Genomic DNA, 23275 nt, shown 5'->3' with positions numbered 1-23275 from the left:
CTACAAAACCGGCATCCACATGTAAAGATGCTAGTGACTGCTTCACTGTCATCCAGGGTCTTCGAGCAGTAGTTCTTTCATGAAAAGATAAATTTCTAAGAAAATAGTGACTGTCCCTCTTCCACTTTTCCATGCTTAATCATACCCACTTCAGTACAGATCATCACAGAGTCTAATAATTTTATTGTAACAGAAGAGATTCTTAGGGAAAGCAACATATGGATGATGGTTTTATATCATTCAAATGACTTGTGATGGGTTTTAAATAAATCAGTATTTCCCTGCAATTTCCATTTTGCCTTTTTTCTTAGCCCTGTCCAATAAAATCACTGATTTTTTAAACTTATTCCATTTGTTTATATTATTATTGAATAAAATCCCAGATCATCCTATTAGCATTCTAATCGCTCATCCACAATTCATTCCTATAATTTTGACCAAAACTGTCTCTTTTCTGAATTCATTTAAAAACTTTATTTTTTTTTCCTTCCCCCGCACCCCTCTCACCCCTCTTTTCCCTCTATACACCTATTGTTGCTTGTGTTCTTGATAATCGCCATTCTAATCGGGGTGAGATGGAATCTTAGGGTAGTTTTGATTTGCATTTCTCTTATTACTAAAGATGTTGAACATTTTTTCATGTTTGTTGATTACTTGTAGATCTTCTGTGAAGTGTCTATTCATATTCTTAGCCCATTTGTTGATTGGGTTATTTATATTCTTCATGTAGAGTTTTTTGAGTTCTTTATATATAAACTTTATATAAAAACTTTATTCTTAAAATTCAAGAGATCTATTTTACAACATGGAGACTATAGTTTTTAACAATGTATTGTGTACTTGCAAATTACTGAATGGATGTTAAATGTTCTCACCACAAAAAAATGGTACATTTGTGAGGCAGTAAAAACTTGGTGAATCAGCTTGACTTAGTCATTAAATGATGTATACATATTTTAAAATATCATGCAGTATACCATAAGTACATTCAATTTTATCAATTAAAAATAATTAAACAAGAAAACATTTGCATATGTATATGAACACTGCATCATTTATACTAGAAAAAATTAAACTCCCTTTGTATCCTGTATTTTATTTTTTGTGGTGCTGGGGATTGAAACCAGGGCCTCACATGTGCCAGGTGAGTGTGCTACCACTGAGCCATAACCCCAGCCCTAAGTAGGTATTTTAAAATTTAAAAATATTTCCAAGGAGAAATCCATGAGCAAAGCTTTGATGATGTAAAGGCAAAACCATCTTAAATTTAAATTGTAGGTTTATCCTTTACAAAGTCTAAATATACCTTCTATACTATCCTTCCTTGTATTTCTATAAAATCCCTCTTAGCTTCCCTGAGCTGCTTACTTGTTCTTTCTGTATTCATTCTCTCTCTCTTCCCACTTCTAAAACCTCATCCTACATTCTCTGAATATCATGTTTGATTTTTTTCACCTTTCACATGTTTCTCTCAAACCCCCATGCAAGATGTCCTCATCCCCTTCAGGACAAAATGCATCTCTGGGCCCCAAAATTGGTTCTGAGTCTTCTGTGTTTGCACAATATCCAAAATCTATGTCTGAAAAGACCAGCCACGTCTTATCCACCTTTATAATCACCAAACTCATCACCTTTCCAATCCATCCTTCTCACTATTTCCAGGTTAACATTTACAATACTACTTTATTGTTACCTCTTCCCCCTTCCACCCTGAGACTGGACTAAAACAGTGGATGACAACCCCCTAAGGTTCCCAGCATAAAGGTCAAAATAAAGCTACACTTATGGAAAGGCTGACAAAATAATGTTGCATGCACAGGCTGAATCGTGTGTTTGCAAAGTTTAATAAGACAGTGCCACCTCACGCCTCAATGGGGAAGGAAACTAATCTCTTAAGAGCTAACACTAACACAACATAAGAGATATAAGCAAAACATATAAGCAAAAGGAAGAAAAAGATTTTTCAGAGATAGGAAGATTCTCAGAGGAATATTATTTTTGTCCTTTTATTTCCATGTAATTGAAAAGACTACATACAAAGCAGTGCTTGAGATTGATTTAATTAAGAGGAAGCTGAGATTATTCTGCAGAGAAATGTCATGGGGAGGACAGGACCTCAGTTTAGCTTTGGAAATAAGTTAAATAAAAGGCTGGTCCTGGAAAATCATTTCAGATGATAATAATAAAAACAACCACCACCACCACAACAACAACAACAAAAGCAGAAACCCATGTGAAACCGCAAATTTAGAACATGGTCACAAGCACACAGACCACTTTGAAATAGAAAGATCATGTTCATAGATACTTGGAACTTCAGAATTGGAGGAGACTTGAAAATAATTGTATCTGTTCTCTCTCCCTCTCATGATGACACTGGACAGACACACTACGGTCAGCCTGTGGATTAGCTCTCAGAATGAACTGAGTATCTTCCTCCTAAACACTACTTTAACAAAGGCCTATGTACCATGATCCTAGGCACTGTATTTCTCGTATTCATCAGAACATTTTCCTCTCAAGCATGGCATTTAGGAACACACATGTGGTCTCTGTCTTTCAGAGAGAACTCAGTGGTCATCTAAAAGACTTACTGTTATTTGCTAATGTGGCATAAGCAGCCCAAACTTGGAATCAGCAATACGAACAGGAAGCATTAACTTCAGACCAAAAAGGCAACAACTTTAATTTATTTTTTTGGCAAAATTATAAAGAGGAAATAACAGAGTTGGGAATCATGAAATCCTGGAATTGCCCTTTGGATAGAATTTCACTGACTAGCCATTAGTCACAGGGATCACTTCTAATCAATTTAAGGATTATTTTCACTTACATACTTTCCCTAAATTCCCTTCATTAGATTTATTTTTAGAATGGCTATTCCCTGGCTGTCTCTCCTTCATCCTTATCCCTTTCCTCTGTCTTTCACTGTTACAATCTATTAAATAAATGATAAACTGACTGGTTTAAGAAATTACACTTCTTTACAATATGTTTCAGCCAGTCCCTTCAAAAAACATGTGGTATAAGATAAAACAGGATCTAAATAGGTCCACAGACCTTTACATCTAGATGATCTTGGTAGATAATTTGAGCACAAAAATTGCATCTGGGTGGCAAGGGATGTTCATCCACATTAGTATTCATGGGGTGGTGAATGCTTTTCCTCCTTAATCCTATGCCCAACTGAAGTGCTAGAAAATTTGTCATATAAATCTAGAATACAAAAAAGCACATATGGAAAATGACCATTATCAGCTCTCATTATTATCAGAAACAGCACATTTCCACAAGGCCCAGGGCAAAAGTAAATGTGCTCATCAGGCCTTTCATTCTTAAAAAAATTTGTTTTATTTTTTACAGAATCAGCTGGCAAGGGATTGGACAGGGAAATCAAGACATACCCTCCCCTCATAAAATCAGAAAATCATGCCTCTCCTTTATAACCACATAGAGGGTAATCAGCATGAGTGTCATCAGGCAGAAATAATGGTTTTGGTGTTGAAAATCCCAGCTGCTGATTTCTAGCACGAGGGGCTATCTGACCAGTAAAACAACACATTTGGCCCAAGAAGAACACACAGCCCTGTTCGTGAACAGTTCAAGTGCTACACTCATTGCAAGCTAGACACTGTCTCAATAGCATCATTAGGGCAGAGACAGGGCTGGCCTTCTGAAACAATGATGATGGCCTTCACTGTCAAGAATGGCTGTGCTGATCCATATTCCCTTTGTAACAGGTTTATTGTGTAACTCTTTTCCTCCAAATGATAGTGAATTTCCATAATAGATGTTTTACTTTTGTTGTTCATCCTCTTCATAATATTTTAAGTTAGACCGTTCTCCACTTGCATCTTACATCATTCTGACAATATTTTTGTTTTTCTTATTTCAAAGATATCTTCTAAGTAGAATTATATAATAAGTTAATAGTATTAACAATACTTTACAAGTGGAATCTATTACATCTATCAGCAAATCTGTAGGGAAAGTAGGCACCTTCTTTAAAAATCCTTATAGAAAGTCAGTCACTCATTCAAAAAATATTTATTAAGCATCTATAATAAGTGAAGCTCTCATCTACAAGATGGAAAAAAGCAAATGGGAAAAACAAAAATTCACACTGTCATTGAGTTTACATTTTAGATAAAATAGATATAGAGATAATAAGTAAGCCATGGTATGTCAGATGATAGGGCAGATAACATTGCTGTTTCTTGATATCTGATTCGCTTCTTATTCTGAGCACATGAAAAGAGTATATATTTCCATCTCCTTGAAATTAGTTGTGAACCTGTAACTAATTCTTAAACCAGTAGGTTGTACACAAAAGGAACATATGCCACCACCAGGCCAATACATGTTGTTGGTACTAGACTCTTTAACTCTATTCTTTCCCTTCTAAGGAAATAAATTGACCAGATGGAGCCTGGGCCCTGAGTAACCACAACAAACAGAGCTCCCAGTCATATTTAATAAATTGAGCAAAAAGTATATTTTTGTTATTTTTAAGACACTGAGATAAGTGGGGGCTGTTCATTATTGAAGCATATTCTAGCTGACCTGACTAATGCAGATGGTGATGAATGCTGCAGATAAAAGTAAAGCAGGGCAGCACAAAGGAAAGGTCAGGTGCAGAGTCTGACTTAGGTGGAGTAGGTATATAATCTTTTTGATAGAGAAGACAAGAAGACTTCATGTTAGGATGCAGACTTGAAGAATGACAGGAGGATAATCATTCAGATATGTGGGGAAGAACATTCTAGATAGGAGGAATACTGCAAAGCCCAGAGAAAGGAACATGCCTGGCAACCACAGCTGTGGGAGGATGAGGGTGGATGAAATGGTAAGAAGTGAAACAGGAGGTAACTGGGCTAAATTGATAGAACACTGGGAGGATTTGGGCCCTTCACTATGAGGTGAAAGCCAAGAGAAGGTTTTGAGCAGAGGAATGATAATATCTGATTTATAATTTAACAGAATCACTCTGGATTCTGTGTTGAGAATCTGAAAAGCAAAAACAGGAACCAGTTAGGAAATTATGGAAACAATCTAAAATAATGGTAGTTAGACTCCAGATGGAAGAGAATGTGAGAAAAACAGAGACCCAAAAATTCTGGATAGTATTAAAAGTACAAATAGATCTGTGGATGAATCAGGTGAGAGGTAAATTAAGGAAAAGGAGCTACAGACATCTGCAGTGTGAATGGAAAGATGGACTTTTCTTTTACCGATAAGGAAAAACTATTGCCTAAGGTAGTTTGGGGCAGAATATACTTGGGAGCTTGATTCTGGACATGCAAAATCTTAGGCTTCTATTAGAAAACCAAGCAGAGACATTAAGTAGGGAGTTGATTCAATGGGTCTGAAGTTGAGGGGAGTGGTCAGGGCTGGAGACACAATTTTTCAACGTTTAGATGGTTTTTAAATCATAAGACTAGATGAGATCATCAAGGGAGCAAAAGGAGATGAAACGAAAAGATCCAAGGACTCAGCCTCAGACACTCTGGTTTAAGACTTGGTAAAATGACAATGAATAAGCAAATGACACTGAAGAGCAGCCAGTGAGCACACAAGAAAACAGACAAACCAGGAAGCTGAAGCCCAGAGAGGGGTAAGCTCCTCGCCAACAAGAACATGACTGTAACTCTGCTCCTGGACCCCACTGCTCACAACTGAGCCCACAATGCAGGAAATCGTGTGGGAACTCAGTGTCTTCGCTTATTATGATTTGTGAAATTTTTCATTAAATTAGTTCAAATTGGAAAATGTGTTGCTGGTGCTACAAAGATAAATTGATTAGGAAATGAGACAAAGAACAAAGGAGAGAGAATATGAAAGAAACAGAGCAACAGCCAGAATAAGCATTTTCTTTGTGGCCTCACTTCATTTGGAAGAATGTTCTTTGAGGATATGCTTAACCAGAGGGACAAACAATACAGTACTTTTACCCAGGAGGATTTAGTATATGTAAATATCCTCAGATACACACACATATACATTGAATATACATATTTACATATATGTACACACATGTATGTAAATGTGTATGCATAAATATATGTACATAAAATGCACACATGGAAAACTCATGAAGGAAGTACACATACCACAATTCTAAAACAGAACTATGATGTAGAAGTGTTCCCAATATTCTGCAAAACATTGAACTTCTAGTTTCCATTTATGATATAACAAATTGGGAAGACCATCATTTCTAGCTTTATAACAACCAAAAAATAACAAAAACTACCAAATAATTTTAAAATATGCAATGTTTCTAAAACTGGTTTTTAAAAAATTGATGTAGAGAAAATTGAAATCTAAGACAAACATATTCAAAGAGAGAACTCCTGGATGCCACAGAAGCTAGAAAAAGAATTCAACTAAAATTTCAGTGAACTCCTAACACCTGTGTGTATTACCAGGGGAATACAGAACTCCTGGGAGCCAAGGACACAGGAGAATTTGCACCTACTACATGGCTCTTCTCCATGAACTTCGTAGTCACTTACAAGAAAGACTGGAAGCAGCAACAAGTGAGTCCTGTAATAACCTCCCTTGGGGTACAAGCCTGGGGCAGGCAAAGTCATAAACCACCACCCAGAACCATCAGGCTTATCTTTGCTATGAGAATACAAGCCTAATCCCACAGGGAAAGGATAACAACCAGGCTGGTTTTAGAGTATAGGTGAACATGCACTGCATCTGGGAGAAGGGGATAGGAAAATATGCTCCATCACTGGAGAAGAGGCAGGAATACCTCCCAGACCAGGCCACGGGAATCTTCCACTGCGGGTGAGGCAGGATCACTGGGCAGACCCCACTCCTAAAACCCAGGAACAGTGCTCACTTAAGGCTCACTTAAGACTAAGGCTGAATCAGACAACAGAGGGGATCTTTCCATCTCCCCACCAACAGGCTAATAGGCTTTAAATGACAAGTAACAGCAGTCTATTCATTAAGAGCATGGCTGTAATCCTCCTTTGAGGTATAGACCCAAAGCGGAAAGAAAACACTGAGGATAGAAAAGATATGGAGAAATAACCTCCAGTAAATCAGTCCTGACTTTGCAAGGTAATGCTAGAGAAACTTGAAGCCTGTGGGAAGATGAGCAAGGAACCTCGAGGTGACCATGATAACAAACTACAGATCCAGCTCAAATACTAACCCACGGGTCTCAAGCCACCCCAGTGAAGGACTAACAACAAAAGGAAAGGCTAACTTCATCTATACTGTCGCCCATAAGCTGTCAATTTTAAAACAAAGTGAAAAATATATACACGATTACAAAGAAGAAAACACAACATATTGTATAGAGACAAAGTAATCAGTGGAAACAGATTTTGATATGGCACAGATATTGTATCTATCACATGGGAAATTTAAAATAATCATGATAAATATGTTTAAGGCTCTAGTGGAAACCTGGATAGTAGATGATCAAATGATACTTTCAGAAGAGAAAAGTGTAAGAAAGAACAAAATTAAATCTTGGAAATGGAAAAATAAGACATAAAGAAAAAAAATTTTTAAGTAGAGCATAAAAGAAGGATAATAGGAACTAGTTCAACATACATGTAATTGGAAACAGAAGAAAGAATTGGACAGAAGAAATATTTGAAGAGAGAATTAGTTGAAGAATTTTTGTAAATCAATGGTAGATGCCAAACCACATGTCCAAGAAGCTCAGACAACATGAAACAGAATAAATACAAACAATAGCAGCCAACACTAGACATAACATCTTAAACAGCTAAAGACAAAAGACAAAACCTAGAATGCAAAAACGAAGATACATTCACAGCAAAAAGACACTTTACTTACGGAAGAACAAAGACAGATCATGTCAAATGGCAAAAGAAACTTTGCAGATATAATTAAGGTTAGGGAATCTTAAAATAGGGAGATTCTTATGGATTATCTGTGTGGTCCCAATCCAACTGCACAACTCTTAAAAGCAGAGAACTTTCTGTCTGGAAGAAGAAGAAATGAAGCAGAACTGAAGATCAGAGACTTTGAAGCGTGCAAGGAACTCAACCAATGGTTGCTGATTTTGGAGATAAAAGGAAAAGAGTCACATGACAAGAAATGTGCATGGTCTCTAGGAGCTGAGAATGACTTTCCGTCAACAAGGAAAGTGTCTGCAAGCTTAAAAACACGTGGGACACAATTCCAAAAAGAACATGAATGAGTCGGGAAGTGGATTCTCCTTCTGAGCCTCCAGATCAGAGCCCACACCTGCTGAGACACATATTTCAGCCTCTAAGACTGGGAGCAGAGAAACCAGGCTATCCTACTCAGACTTTGACCTGCTGAGCTATAATACATTTATGTTGTTTAAAACGTCTATGTTTGTGGTCCTTTTCTGAGACAGCAACAGAAAACTAGTTCAGTGTCATGCCACTTCAGGCATGCTTTATAAATAGCAAGGCTTGGCAGAGGCAGTCCCCACAGTACCAACTAGGTGAAAGAAGAAATCATCTAGGGCCTAGGCTCAGGCACTGAAAAGTTCTATCCAACCAAACATACATCACCTCCACTGCTCGCCATCACATCTGAATTTCAATTTTGAATCAGAGTCAGTGTGAGAAGTTAATAACAAAAGGAAGATGAGCAAGACATGCTCTCTCCAGGGGCTGAGAGAGACATCACATGTGCTATGGGAAGGGATGGCTCTCTCTGGGTTGGGGTGGGGTTGGCTGCAATAAGCAGTGCTCGAGGGAGTGAGAGAAGAGAAATGGCAGCATGGGTGGGATGCTGGGATACAACAGCTGAAGGCAGAGCCGGTGAGCATGGCGTGTCACTCCAAGTGGGTCCTCATTCCTCTCAAGGGTACGCTCCTCTTTTCTTCAAGACTATGCCAAACTTTGAGCCCTGTCCTCACAGCTGTCCCCTCACTCATCAGACTGTCTCTGCTCAGGAAAACTGAAGCTGCTGGACAAGAACCTTCTCAAGTTCTCACTTCTAAACACACCAACGTGCCGACATCAGCACCATCCCCTTCCTCTCTTCTGCATAATAGCAATTATCTTTCCCCAGATCCAAAGGTACTCTCTTTATCTGTACTCCACATCTTATCCACACCAGTCCCCTTTTCCAGGAAAATTGCACATTCAATCGATTTTTTTCAACTTGTTCTATGACAGTTCAAATGCTCGACTCTCTCTCATCTCAAAAACAACAGCAACACTGTCCTCAGCTGACCTCACGTTCTCTTCCGGTTCCTGCCTCCTGTACTCTCCAGGACCAAACTTCTCAACACTGCCTTTACTCATTGTCTCTACTTCCCTCACCCCTTAGCCTGCTACAGAATTGTTTCTGTGTCAGTTACACAAATGAAGCAGCTCTATGGTCAGCGGAGATGCACTTCACTGGATTCAATAGACATGCCATTTTAACTGTTGGCCACACTTTCCTGCTCAAACATTCTCCTGCTGCTCTGACTGCTCCTTTGTAATCTCAAACTTTTCTACCTGCTCATTAAATATTGGAGGTACTCGGAGACCAATTCTGAAACCTTTTCATGGCTATATTAATTTCTATTTTTTGAACTATCAATTTGTGTATTGATGTTTCCTAAATTCATGAATCTAGTTCACAACTTGTCACTGAGTTCTACAGCCAATTCCTACCAAGACATAAAGACTGACAAAGAATTAGGGTGATTCTTATCTCATAGTAAATTTTTATATCAGTAAGGAACTCCTAATTGCATTACCTAAATTCTATCAGTATAATGCAGTGATCAGAGATAACTTGGGGGAAGAGGCTTCTTACTGGTCATATGCAACTCCCATTCCACCCTTTTCAGTAAGGGTGTAAAGCCAAACCTTGAACATTTGAACTAGCAGAATCACGAGTCTAAGTAAATGCACATTAGGGGTCCTCATTTCCATCCCTCTTTTTCTCAAGTCCTATCTGACTCAAGACGTAAGAGAACCCAAATTCTAAGGACTTTGTGGCAGAATTCTGAGCCATTCAAACCATTAATCACTCTAGTTTCTTTAAATAGCAGGGTTCATGAAAAAAAAGTTTAGTGTCACACTTTCAGCAAATGTCCTTAAAAATTGCCAATTATTGCTGGACAAAATAGAGCCTATTAGTGGGGCTACAGCAGTGATGTGAACACATGGAAAACCTTTATTGTGGATAAAACAAAACAAAACAGGAGAGGAACTATTCAACTTGGCATCAGGAGAAGGGATTTTAGTGAGGAAAGGACTAATTATCATTTGAGTTGATCTAAATATATATATATAAATATATATCATTTATATTTATATATCAAAAGGATTGATATATATCATTGAAAAAAAAGTTTATGCAGAAGCCTCTGTGTGCCAGGCATTATTCTGGGTGCTCTGGAAAACAGAATCAAGGCGTGTTAGTGGTGGAAGGACCTTGGGGACCATAACAGATGAGGTGAACAGAGGCCCAGATTGTTGAATGACTTTGCCAAGATGCCACAGTTAGGACTAAAACAAAGTCCTTGCACTCCACATGCTCAATTTAATGTTTCAGATGATCTTTACAATTGATAAATGCTACCATGACTGTAGGGGAATCTCAAATGTATGAATGCATTCATCTGTCACATCCCTGGATTAGAGAAGGACTTCACCCAAGAACGAAAAGGGGCAAAAACAAAGCTCACGAACCAGGTCCTGTTCTACAGCACGCTTAGTTTTCCTCTTAATTTAATCCTCAGAGAGCTACATGAAAGCAGGATTGGCTTCCTAATCCTGAGAATGCCTCTGTTCCCCAACCTAAAGGGATCACACTGGACTCACAACACTAATTGTTTCCATAGTGCACAGCTGTTATGTGGAAAATAGAGAAGGATGACTTCATGTGTGGACTATGAGTGCCGGCTAGAGATCTGTTATCAATAAACTCAGTCTTTCTAATTTGATCACCTAAAAAAGTGGGTAAGACCTTTATCCATCAGCTTAGCTTTTGCTGACTTCCCTCTGGTGAAATGAAGCAAGGAAGGCAGTGCTATCTCCCAACTTCATGCTCTAAAGGGCAAACAATGGTCCACGGGCCAAATCCAGGGCACCACCTGTTTTTGTAAAAACAGCAGACTTGAGAATGATACATACCATATGTCCCACAGACGTCTAATGTATTTACTGTCAGATCTTTTCAAGAAAAAATTTGCTGCCACCTACTTGAAAGTGAATTGAACAACAAACATAAGAGCACATTTTTTTGCTGTCATAAGGTTGTGTTGCAAATGAGAAGTTAAAATGATTTGCAAAATAGTTTCTTAAACCTTTGAAATTACAGCATGGATTAAATTATAGGAATTTTATGAATACAACATTTAAATATACCTCCCTGATCCATTACACATAAAAAAGATTGGTCTGAGAATGTTGTTATTCTTTTAAGACATAAGGTGTCAGGCTTGGTGGCTTTGTTTTATTGATTATGCCTCTAGAAGTTCATATACTGCATCTCTGTACCCTCAACCATGATGAGCACATTGTTGCATATGCAATGGATTTTAAAGTTCTATAAATTATAAAGCTTTAAAAAATATTGAATATTATTCAAGTATGAGGGATTAACTTTGGAAGGCCCGGTTTTGTTCTTGAATAGCAATGTGATCATAGTTAATCGACTTAATGTTCTTTAACCTCAATTTTCTCATCCTTGAAAGAGATAGCTGAGCTGTATATCTTCTCAGGTTTTGGGCTTTAAACTGACTAGTAAAGGTAAACATCATTTGATTCCCAACAGTTCCAAAGGATGGGTCAAGTTTTTACTGTATTAATATTTCACTAAATCAAATATTTGAGATTATTGATGCTTCCTAGACATGTTAGGCCTATTAACCCTTTGGGGCACCAATATCACAAAGAAAACTAACTGGTGAATATGAAAATAAGTCCAATTTTATAGTGATTTACCCATGTCTCAATGCATTTTTCTGATTTTAATTAATATAAAAATAATTCAGCAGGGCAGAATGATTTCATCCAGCTTGGTATCCAAATTTTACTAAATTAGTCTAGTAAGAGAAATGCCTTGGGCTTGGGATGTAGCTCAGTGGTAGAGTATTGTGCATTGCATGCATGAGGCTGATCCCCAGCACCATAAAATAGAATAAAAAGTTAGAAAAGGAAAAGAGTCTCAATAAACATTTTATGAGAGGTAAAATTTTAATTTACATTTGGTTAATAGCTTGATTAAATTCAGCCTAGTCTTCACAAAAATATATGTTCACACACACATTAGTAGCCCTTAGCTTTTAAAAACTGACTAAAATGAATGAGATTAGGAAGTGGCCATCAGATGATGAACTGGCATGAAAACCGGGCTCTGTGGAGTCCAGCAGGCCTAGGCTGAGCTGCCATGGATGAACTTGGAGAATTCTACTAGAACAATCTGGGCATACCTGACTCATAGTCTGTAAATGACTTGAGTTACTTCCAGCCTTTTATTCTGTTAGTATAACACACAGATATTTGAATCCCAGAATCCTATTAAGAGAAAAAAATCTGGAACAATCTATTTGAGAGATCTCAAATACAATTTGTTGTCCTAAAAGCAATTTAGGCTATCCTTTGAGCTTTTCTTGCAGATGTGGGCCCTATGGGATTTGTTAAACTTTTTCAAACCCCACAGGAGGAGTAAACTAGTCTTGTTTCACCAATGGGGTCACTATTGCCTCATCTTACGTGGATCCAGTCCTTGAAAAAGGGTGGGGAGGTACAGACATGATTTAAGTGATGCAAACGATGAGGCAGGAAAGTCACAGTCCTGGGTCAGAGCCAAGACATCCACATATGCAGCCTGTAATAGACCACAAGTCAATTCCCAAAGTAATCTTCCTTTGTAAGTAAAATACCCTGAGTTTTAGAGACAGGGAAGAGTTTAGATTTTAGAACAAGATCTTCATTTGAAAGCTGACATAACCGAAGCCAAGCAAGGTTAGAAGACTTAAATAGGGCTCTAGAGTTAACCAATGGTGTTGATTTAGAATTAGAACCCTCGGATCCTGCCCAGCAACCCAGACTCATACCAGGCACCCTCTGCTGCCCCATGCAGAGAAAGCAAGAGCCAAGGACTGAAGGGATAGGCTTACCCAATAAACATAGGCTTACAGCAAATCCTTGACTCTGGATTTTATTATAAACCTGAAAAAAATCTGCATCAAATACTAACATAAATAATAAATACCATCATCAGAACAACATTTTCTTCCAAAAGCGTGCATTTGAAAATAAAAGAAAAACACTAGAATCTTCAAATCTCAAGGCATATCTCTGAACAGATAGAAGAGCAAATCTATGTCATCAAAGGGGAAAACAATATGCTTTTTGGAAAAGAATGGATTTTGCTGGAATAGAGTCAGGGTGGAGTAGGAGGAGTCCACATCTGAGAGTGTTAACTCATTTCTGTGAATCATCTGCCAAGAGTCAGAGGAAATCCCCAATAAAATCAGGAGAGACTTTTTTTTTTAAATGTTTCTTTCAAGATTTAAAGGAAAAGATGTTCTTTACTTTTTTTTCTTGTTCATGTAAACTTAGTCTTAATCAAAAAGCTAAATCATAAGCTTTTTTCAAAGAAAATTATTGCATGGCCTTTATTTACAAACTTTATATTACATAACAGGTGACAGCATTTCTTTCAATAGAATATTCCCATGGGGGTACAGATCAAGCCGAATCTTGGCCATTCCTCTGGAGTCTTGCTGCAGCCCCAATTCTATTACAGGCTACCTGCCTGCATGGTCAACTGCCTCTGAAGCTGTTCATATCTATGTTATAAAAAAGGGACAATCTTAACTTCATCCAATTGCCTATAGGGCCTGAGTTACAGAGTAAGCATTTAATAAATATCTGTTGACTGAATTACTGACCAAAGCAAAAATCAGGCTTCTTATTTCTTAACAATGCTCAGTGGTAAAATCAGGAGCATCGCTTTGGCTTTACAAAAGCCAAAGGTTTTTATTCCTGTGAAACACAGAGTGCCCAGCTGGACACCTGGGGGAAAAGTTATAGTTTTTTCCCAAACAAACACACTAAAAAGTATGACAAAGTACATAAAACCAACTCCCAGGTAAGTAGCTACAAAGTAATGTGACAGAGATTTATGAAGCCACACTGGGATTTGGGGTCTTATTCTAGTCTTTTTCAAATATTCAGAAAAACCAAAGAACTTGGAACACAGCAGCTTCGGTTAAATTTACTTGTTCTCACCCACTCTGGAGAGATCCCCAGACTCCTTTTCAAGGCTGAGAGCCCATGAGTTCCTGGTTTATTCTCTCCCTGTTTTAGTCAGTTATTTCGCTGCTGTGAGTAAATGATCTGACCAGCACAATTACAGAGGAGGAAAGGTTTATTTGAGGGTTCACCGTTTCAGAGGTCCATAGAAGGCTAGCTCCATCCCTCTGGGCTTGAGGTGAGATAGATCATGGCGGAAGAGTGTGGCAGAGGGAAGCAGCTTGTATCATGAGGGAGGGAGGAAGGGAGGAAGGGAGGAAGGAAGAGAGAGAGAGACAGAGGGAGGAGGAGGGGGAGGGAGAGGAGAAGGGGGAGAAGGGGAGGGAGAGAAGAGACTCTACTCACCATATACAAAATATAAACCCATAGCCACACCCCAATTCCCACCTCCCCTAGTCACATGCTACCACTTCAGTTAATTCCATCTGGGATTAATTCACTGATTGGGTTAAGACTCTGAGAACCCAATCATTTCTCCTCTGAACCTTCCTGCATTGTCTCAAATGTGAGCTTTTGGGGGATACCTCACATTCAAACCATAACACTCCCCTTCCCAGGGCCATCCCCGGAGGAGAGGAGATCTTTAGTTTGTGCTGAAAACTTTTCTCTGGTCCCACAGCATTTGTTCTCCTATCCTTAGAGTGTGGAGAAGGTGGAAGAACTCAAGTGGGCAAAGTAGGATGGAGAGGGCTGCGAAAGGCACTTATTGGTAACTCTTACTCCATCTCAGTATCACAATGAAACCATCAGGCAGTAGCCCTTACGTGGGCTCAGGACACATGCTCTAACAAGAGTTTTCTCTTTAAATCCTAATTAAAAATGAGTTACTCCGAGGAGTCCATCAAGTAAAGAGATTTTTGAACTGCTTTCTTATCATGGGGTTGAGCAATTTTGGAAGTACTGATACCATTTTCTGGATTCAATATACAGTCTTTTTCTAATAGCCCTCCCAAGTTTCAAGAAAACATTTGTATTTGTCAAGACTGTCGTCTGCAGTGAAGATATTGCTTGGTGGTTTTTTCAGGATCCGTTTGACAGGTAAATAGAATAGGTGATCACTTATTTGATGTGATTTAAGAGAGGAATGACTCTTATGCTTTAACAAATTCTTCCCCTGTGATATACCTGGTGGTTGGAATCTGCCTATTAGAGAAGACAGGCCTGGTTCTTTCAAAGTAAGGCTTTATCTACACAAGCCCTTTAGATAAGAAGCAATTGTTCCAGGGAAATAAGACATTTAGCTGTCACCAACTATTAACCCCTAATTATAAATGAGAAGGTACTTAAATACCTCATTGGATCCCATTAATATATGCAATTAATACCTGTTAATCAAAAATAAGATTTAAAAAGAGAGTCAGCTCTCTCATCAGGACTGAGGCACTGGCGGACATTCTGACAAAGCGTGATGATGGGTTGGTCTGACAGCACAGCCAGTGGAAGGCAAGTCTGGGATGGGCAACATGTCTTTAGGGATTGTCTTAGTCAGATTTTTCTTTGCTGCAACCAAAGGACCTGACAAGAACAATTAGAGGAAGAGAAGTTTATTTGAGGGCTCACGGTTTCAGAGGTCTCTATCCATAGAAAATCAACTCTATTCCTTTGGGCTTGAGGTGAGGCAAAACATCATGGAGGAAGAGTGTGGTGGAGGAAGGGAGCTCAGGACATCATACCAGGAAGCAGACAGAGCTCCTTTCAACAAGGACAAAATATGCATTCCAAAGGCACACCCCAGGGACCCACCTCCTTTAGCTACACCCTACCTGCCTATAGTCACCACCAAGTTAATCTCTGTCCTTGGATTAATGCACTGATTAGGTCAGACCTCTTATAACTCAATCATTTCACCTCTAAGCTTTCTTGGATTGTCTTACACATGAGTTTTGGGAGACACCTACTATCTAAATCATAATAGGGGCCCTAGGGTCCCAGCTCTGGGAAGAAGAACAGTGAGAATATGGGTGGGTCCCAGAAGTAAAATGCACTTCCACTCTTACTCCTGCCACCCATTCTGAATACTCCCTTGTCCCCCGCCTGCATTATTAATAATGCCTTCTTAGGATGTATATCATGCAATAGGAATGAAAGAAACAAGTGCAAAGCTTGATGTTTGATAGATGCTCAGTCAATGTGGATGGAACTTGAATTTCACTCCTCTGCTTATCAAGGTGTTTCTCTTTATCCTAACAAAACCACATTTTAAATAAACAAATTAGGAACAAAGTCATCAAAAATAGATATGAAAGTGGAAATTAAAACAGAAAGGTGGTATGAAGTTTCTTGCCAGTCAAATCAACGTGTACTTTTTCAGTGGAAGAATCACAGAAATGCAGGCTGAGAAGGGTGTGCCTTCCAAAAAGAGGTAGAAAGGAGGGCAACTGGGAATGGAATGTCATCCCTCCCTGGGACACTGGACTCCTATGAAAACGTTTCTTCCGCCTGGTAATTTCACCTCAGTAGCACAATGTGTCTAAAATTCCTTAATTTCATAAGCACATTAAAACAACACCTGTACTCTATTTTAAAAAACGAAGCTCACGTCATGGAAATTTAAGTAAGTGAGAGATAATTATGTGAAAGTGCTTTGCAAATTGAAAAGCAAAATTAAATTTTTATGTGAAAAAAACTTATCCATACTGAAAGGAATCTACAAATAAACCTGTGGTTGCAAATATTTACAAAGCACTTTTAAAATGTAAAAATTACTCTGAGCCAAGGAAAGAAGTGATGGATGACCAGTTAGTTTAAAAATGGTCCTACAGGCATCCACAAATATGCACAAAAACAACCAGGTTCCAACAAGCCTGTACCCACCTTAAAGAAATCGAACAATGAAGTTATTATTTTTGACAGTCAAGGCTCTTCATCCTGATGTTATCTCCATGTTAATGCATATTTTAAAGGTAAATAAACACTTCCAGTAGGCTTTCCAGTTTCCCTAATATGCTTAGGGTGTTTGAGGCCCAGCAGACATGTAAGCACTGACTTCTTTTCCTTCTAATGAATGTTCTAGATTTGGGGGGCTGTGGCTGGGAAACAATAATGACAAGAATCACCATGTCTTTCACATCAACCAGCCTGAGTAGCAAATCCAGTCAGTCGATCCTATTAGCAGATTCCACATTTGCAAATTTTTCTGCTTTTAAAAATTTATAACCAAGTCAATATTCAAAGCACTTTTACTGTTATCTGTGGACATGTGAAAAGCAGAGAAAAACTTGAGTCACTCCATGTGCCCATTCTCAGCTGAGGTTGACCAAGGTGACTCTCTGCCCTCTTTCTCCAGTTGTCAGACTGTATACAAGTGTCCTTCACACAGTATATTTAGAGCTATACTTTTCCCACTCTTGTGCTTTTTGTTGGAGATTTAACTGTTTAAAATGGTCCCTGAGTACAATGCTGACAGGCTACCTAGTGTTTCTAAACTCAAGAGCTACAATGCACCTTGTGGAGAAAAATCTGTGAGGTAAGCTTCATTCAGGCATGAGCAACAAATAGTGTGTCAGTCATGAATTCAATGTTAAATAATCAACAACATATATTAAATAAGGTATCTTCTAGCAGAAACACACATAAGACTAGCACATATACCTATCCATTGATGAAAATATTGTGACCGGAGGCTCACAGGAACCTGGAAGCAATAGTTCAGCATTGGCTAATTTGGTGTTTGCAGTGACTTTATAGAATATAACTACTACAAATAATGAAAATCAACTGTATTATGTTCTGAGTTTTTTAGATGAGAAAACTAAGAGCCAGAGTGATTAAATTATTTCTGCCAGGGCTACTATCCAATTAAAAGTAAAGTAAATACTAAGTCCAGTGATCATTTTTCTTCCTCATGCCTCCTAATCACATTATGGTTATGGATAAAGGGGAGAGCTTTCTTTTCTGTATAATATGGAATGCCCAAATTTGTCTGGCATCTTTCTCCCAGATCAAAGTGTTTAAAGCAGGTTTAAGTTGAGTATTAAAGCCCAAAGAAGAAAAAAATATATGACATTTCAATTTAGGTTGTAGAATTTTGGGTTGTGATGATTTATGAATGGAATGCTCCCTCTGTGCCAGGCAAATGCAATCGATTTCCTTATTTTATCCCATTTGATTAAAAAAAATCAGTGTGGGCTCCAGCAAATTAATTTGCCTATTACCTTTTAGGAAAGATGTGGTTCTAAGAAAATGGATCTCATTTTTTTTTTTTTATAGGAAAGTTGCCTAATGAATATGAGCAAAATCTCTAAGGAATAGAGTTATGGATTCAAAACTTATCTCATTCCCATTAGAATAGCTAAAATTTTAGCTGAGTGCTATGGCACACACCTGTAATCCCATCTGCTTGGGAGACTGAGGCAGGAGGATCACAAGTTCAAAATTAGCTCAGCAACTTAGAAAGACCCTGTCTCAAACTTTAAAAAATTTAAAAAGCTGGGGATGTTGCTCAGTGGTTAAGCACCCTGGGTTCAATCCCTGGTACCAAAAAAAAGAAAGAAAGAAAAGAAAAGAAAGAAAGAAAAAAGAAAAGAAACCTGAAAATATTGACAATATAAAGTTTTGGCAAATGAACAGCACAACTAGAATCTTCATACTTTTCTATAAAAATGCTATAGCCGCTTGGGAAGAGTGTGATATTTCTTATCAAGTTAAATATACAGTTTGCATATGACAAAGTAAGCCCACTCCTAGACATTTACCCAAGGAAATGAAAATATATGTTTATAGGAACACCTATAAGCAAATGTTTAGAGCAGTTTTATTCATGATTGCCTAGAAATAACCTAAATGTCATCAATTAATGACCAGATAAATTGTGGTACAGTCATATAATGGAATCCTACTAAAGTAATTAAAAGAACTAACTACTAATAGCTGACATAACATGAATATATCACAAAAGCATTATGCTAAAAGAAAAAAAAGACAAAAAAGGCTATATGCCATATACTACTATTTTCTTTTCATATACTTCGATTTACAGTGTATTCTGAAAAACATAAAACTATAAGGACATAAATCAGAGCAGTGGTCACCAGGGACTGGAAATAGGGAAAAGGATGAACCACAATGTACAATGGAATGTTCTGGAGTCACAGAAATGTTTTACATCTTGATTAAAACTGACAGACTAAAAAAGTTATCAGATTGGATGAAGTAATTGAGTAGGAAACAGAAAACATTTTTGGCAGTGTGCTTAAATTTGGAAAGAAAGATGAAAAAGTGTCATGTTTTTCCTATTCTTTAGATTAAGCTATAAGTACAGAATATTTACTAATAAACAGAGTAATGTTAAAAAAAAAAAATCATGGTTTGCTCCAGGGTGTGATGTGGGATAATAGGTATCCCAAGAAAGGACAATCTGGAAAACCAAACCTGCCCAAGATGCCATTTGATATATTTGTTCTCTAAGAGACAACAGACAAGTTTTTTGTGGACAACCTAGGCAAGATAGTTCTACTGGAAAAGAAGTTAGTCATTTTTTACATACTGATCCGAAGATTATTTAATCATTCTACATATTAGTAACAGTAAGGGAAATTTTGTAAAGAACATTGTTATAATTCCCTTGTCTTAACAAAAAGAGAAATCAGGATATTGAGAAGGCAAAAAACATGAACATACATAGATAAAAGTCATTAATCATTGGAAGATACTTCCTTATTTTATTAATCTGTAATTCAACTTCAGTAAGCAAGATGACAAAACCAAACCTAAAAGCAGTACACCTCCAATTCTAAAGAGCAAGTCCTAGGAGTAAGTCCCTTAGCAGGGGGCCCCCAGTGCCATCCAGGAGCCAGAGGATGGGTCAGTGAGGATGAAAGGCATGTTTCAAGGACTGAATGGAAAAAGGATTATACGACAGCTGATTTCTAGTCACAGTTGTGATTTTTCCAGTGGCACTTGCCTATTGGGGTGATACTTTCAGACCTGACTCAAATCTTTTGCTTTGATTTGTTTTTTTAATCCACATCATCCTTCACAAATAATCTGTTTCAAAAGCCTGCATGTTTTTCTTGCTTAATTAAGTGTGTTTATTGAGGGTGGATAAAAAGGAGTGGTAGGAAACGAGCTGTTTTTTTTCTACAAAAGCAGCCCGTCCTTGGCATCTCTGATAGGACACTGGGGAAGGTCAAGTCCAACATGCTCTAAATCTAAGCAAAAGCAAGAAGCCACATGGGACTCTGCAACTCCCTGAATGATGAACATATTAGTAAAAAAGACTAGGGACCCAGACTGAGATTTGGTTCTGGATGAAACTACTTCTCCAAATTTATGTCTTGTTATTTTCTTTGTTCATAAGGTCTTATTAACTGATAAGGATCTGTGATCTTTCTTGGTAATAATTTTATAAACAGTGATGTTTTCTGAAGGAAGCAAATAGGGTTGGCTTAAAACAATAATGGTCTCAGTTAATAAAATATACTCTAGGTAGAGTATAGAACTAGAGCCTGTTTAACGTTCTGGATAAGCCCCAGATGCTTACCTGTATCTTTGGCACTACTGTGTATTCCGGTTTAGAGTTAGAAAAATTTGCTCATCCTCTACAGAAAGAGATTCTATAGAAAGAAATTCCCTACATGAAGCTTTTAAAAAATAAAACACTTGTGGAAATGCCATAAAATGTTTGCAGAATGGCAGAAAAGGCCTTATTCAAAGATTTTCCAACTTTCCCATGCAAAATACATTCCTTTTTTCCTATGCCAAATTCAGCTTGATTTGTTCCTTAGCTGTAGCCTTTAGTATATGGGTTTTTTTAAATTTAGTTGTCAATTCCTTTTACTAGGAGATCAACTACGCTGGGACAATACCCATTTTTCTTCTTTATATCTCTATTTTTCCTATTATGTTGGGTACTTATAAAAATGATTTCTATAAAAGATAAGAAATTTCATAATGCCACCCTGGAGACAAAATTCCATGAAGAATGCCAGGCATTCATGGGCCAGTCTTGATGGGCCGTGGGACTGAAGCTGAATCCAAGGAGATGAAAGCTGGGCCTGATCCAGGTTTGTCCCACGAGGCCCATTTGTTCCTCAGGGGAACTCAGTGATGTAGGTCAGCTGCAGGGTGGATCTTGGATCTGGCTCCCTCTAGGCTATCTCGGGCCTAGAGGTCGACTCTCTAAATGATAGCAGAACCAATACAGATCCACGCCCGTGGCCTACAGCTCATCCTGATCTAGCCTCTGGAATGAAGGAGAAGGCCATTTATGAAGTCCGCAGAAGAACTGGTCTTTAAGCTGCTCTAAACTATCACACATTGAGTTTTCTCTAAAGGGATATTTGTTCCTATATTTTTATTATCACTTAACTAGCATTTATGCCCAGTGTTTCATGGTTCTGCAAAGGTAATTGATCCAAAAACTCTCTTCCAGAATTTAGTCTTACTTATTTTTTGCCCATAGGCAACACTATATTTTCAAAACTGTATGCCCATAAAAAAGTTTCTCTACATTGCATTCTATATTTCCTCCACTTAAATAGTCCTTCAGGATCTTTTATTTTTAAGGTAGAAAATACACTCCCTGTAGAGTTAAAAGATTAACCAAAACTTAGTGGCTTGAACAAAAAAGGCACTTATCCACATTTTCTGTGGATCAGGAACTTGGAGGAAGTTGGTTGGGCAGCTGTGCCTCAGAATCTCTCACTAAATTTTGTTAACATATTGGCCAGGGCTGTGTCTGAAGGCTTGACTGGGGTTGGAGGATGCACTTCTAAGATGGCTCACACCTTTGGCTAGCAAGTTTTTGCTGTATATGTAGGAAGTCTCAGTCCATCAACACACAAGCCTGTTCACAGAATTGCTTGAGAGTCTCATGACATGGCAGCTGACTTTCTCCAGATTGGATAAGCCAACAGAAAAAGCAATGTTAAAAGTATAAAATCTTCTACACCCTAGCCTCTGAGGTCACAGATCTTCACTGCACTTATGTGTTCTAATGGATACATGGGCCAGTCTTGATCATAAATATAAGATCATAAGTATGATCTTGTGCAAGATCATAAATATAAGAACATGAATAACAGGAAGTAAGAATAATCAAGGGCCATTTGGACATACTATTTCCACACTTACATTTTTTCAGCCACATCAAAATCAATTACAAAAAATAAATTGTGTTCACATCTTAGTTATAAAGTTTGAGATTTTTCATGAACAATCCCCTAACCCTCTCTTCAGTCTCTGCATATTTTTCTAACCATTTTCTTGACCTACCCTAATTCTCCGAGTAAAAGGCTCTGTCTCAACAGCTGTTAACTTTTATTGGCTCTTAGACTTCTTAAATAGCTTCATGGCCAAAAACCAACACACCTAAAAATGCACAGACCCACAAATACATACGAATTCAAAGGTTTTATGGATGCCCTTAGCTAAGAAAAACTAACTTGAAAGCTACACAAACAACGCTTTCAGCTGGCTGCCAAGTACAAATATCATAGCTAATGCTCACGATAGGCTGATGTCCAATATGAGCTGACAGGCTGGCTAACAGCCTGTGAAATTTAAAATGACAGAAAATTTTTGTGTGAAGTACCAAGTTTATCTTGAAGTTTGTCTTCATTGCCCAACTAGTATTAGGCATTAACTTCAACATGCATACCCAAGTGGAATGACTCCCACTAATATAGCTCATAATGTCACCAAAACCAAGTTTTAAACATTATTCACCACCAAACAAGGTTACATTAAATGAATGCTACCCAGGGCTCCAGCTAGCTAGGGTAAAAGATTCTAAATTTAAAAGGCAGACAGCAAGTTCACCACAAGACCTAGGAGTTACTCTCAAAGACAAACTTTTCCTATAGATGGGTACCACATACTGAACTGCAGAAAGCACAGGTTCTCCAAATTTAAGGTAAAAAACTTCCTAAGTCAGCTAAGTGTATGTTAGTCATTTTCTTCAAACTAGTGCCCCAGTGCTTAACGCTGATTATATTAAAAGATCAGCATTATTTTTCAATATATTGTTAATCTCATCAGAATCATCGGTGGTAGTTATTTAGTATGCAGATTGTTAGAACAATTGAATCTGAGTTGGC

At 37.9% G+C, this 23275-nt stretch overlaps 1 protein-coding gene across 11 annotated transcripts in view; it reads right to left on the bottom strand.

Moving 5' to 3' along the window:
• The window catches only part of Abi3bp (ABI family member 3 binding protein), a 235960-nt gene that overhangs the window by 197920 nt on the left and 14765 nt on the right, over positions 1–23275 (bottom strand). The window lies entirely within an intron of this gene.

The sequence above is a fragment of the Sciurus carolinensis genome, chromosome 9 (genome assembly GCF_902686445.1).
Source record: "Sciurus carolinensis chromosome 9, mSciCar1.2, whole genome shotgun sequence".
NCBI classification, from domain to species: domain Eukaryota; kingdom Metazoa; phylum Chordata; class Mammalia; order Rodentia; family Sciuridae; genus Sciurus; species Sciurus carolinensis.
The sequence above is the reverse complement of the archived record's forward strand: the minus strand, read 5'-3'. Positions and strand labels throughout refer to the sequence as shown.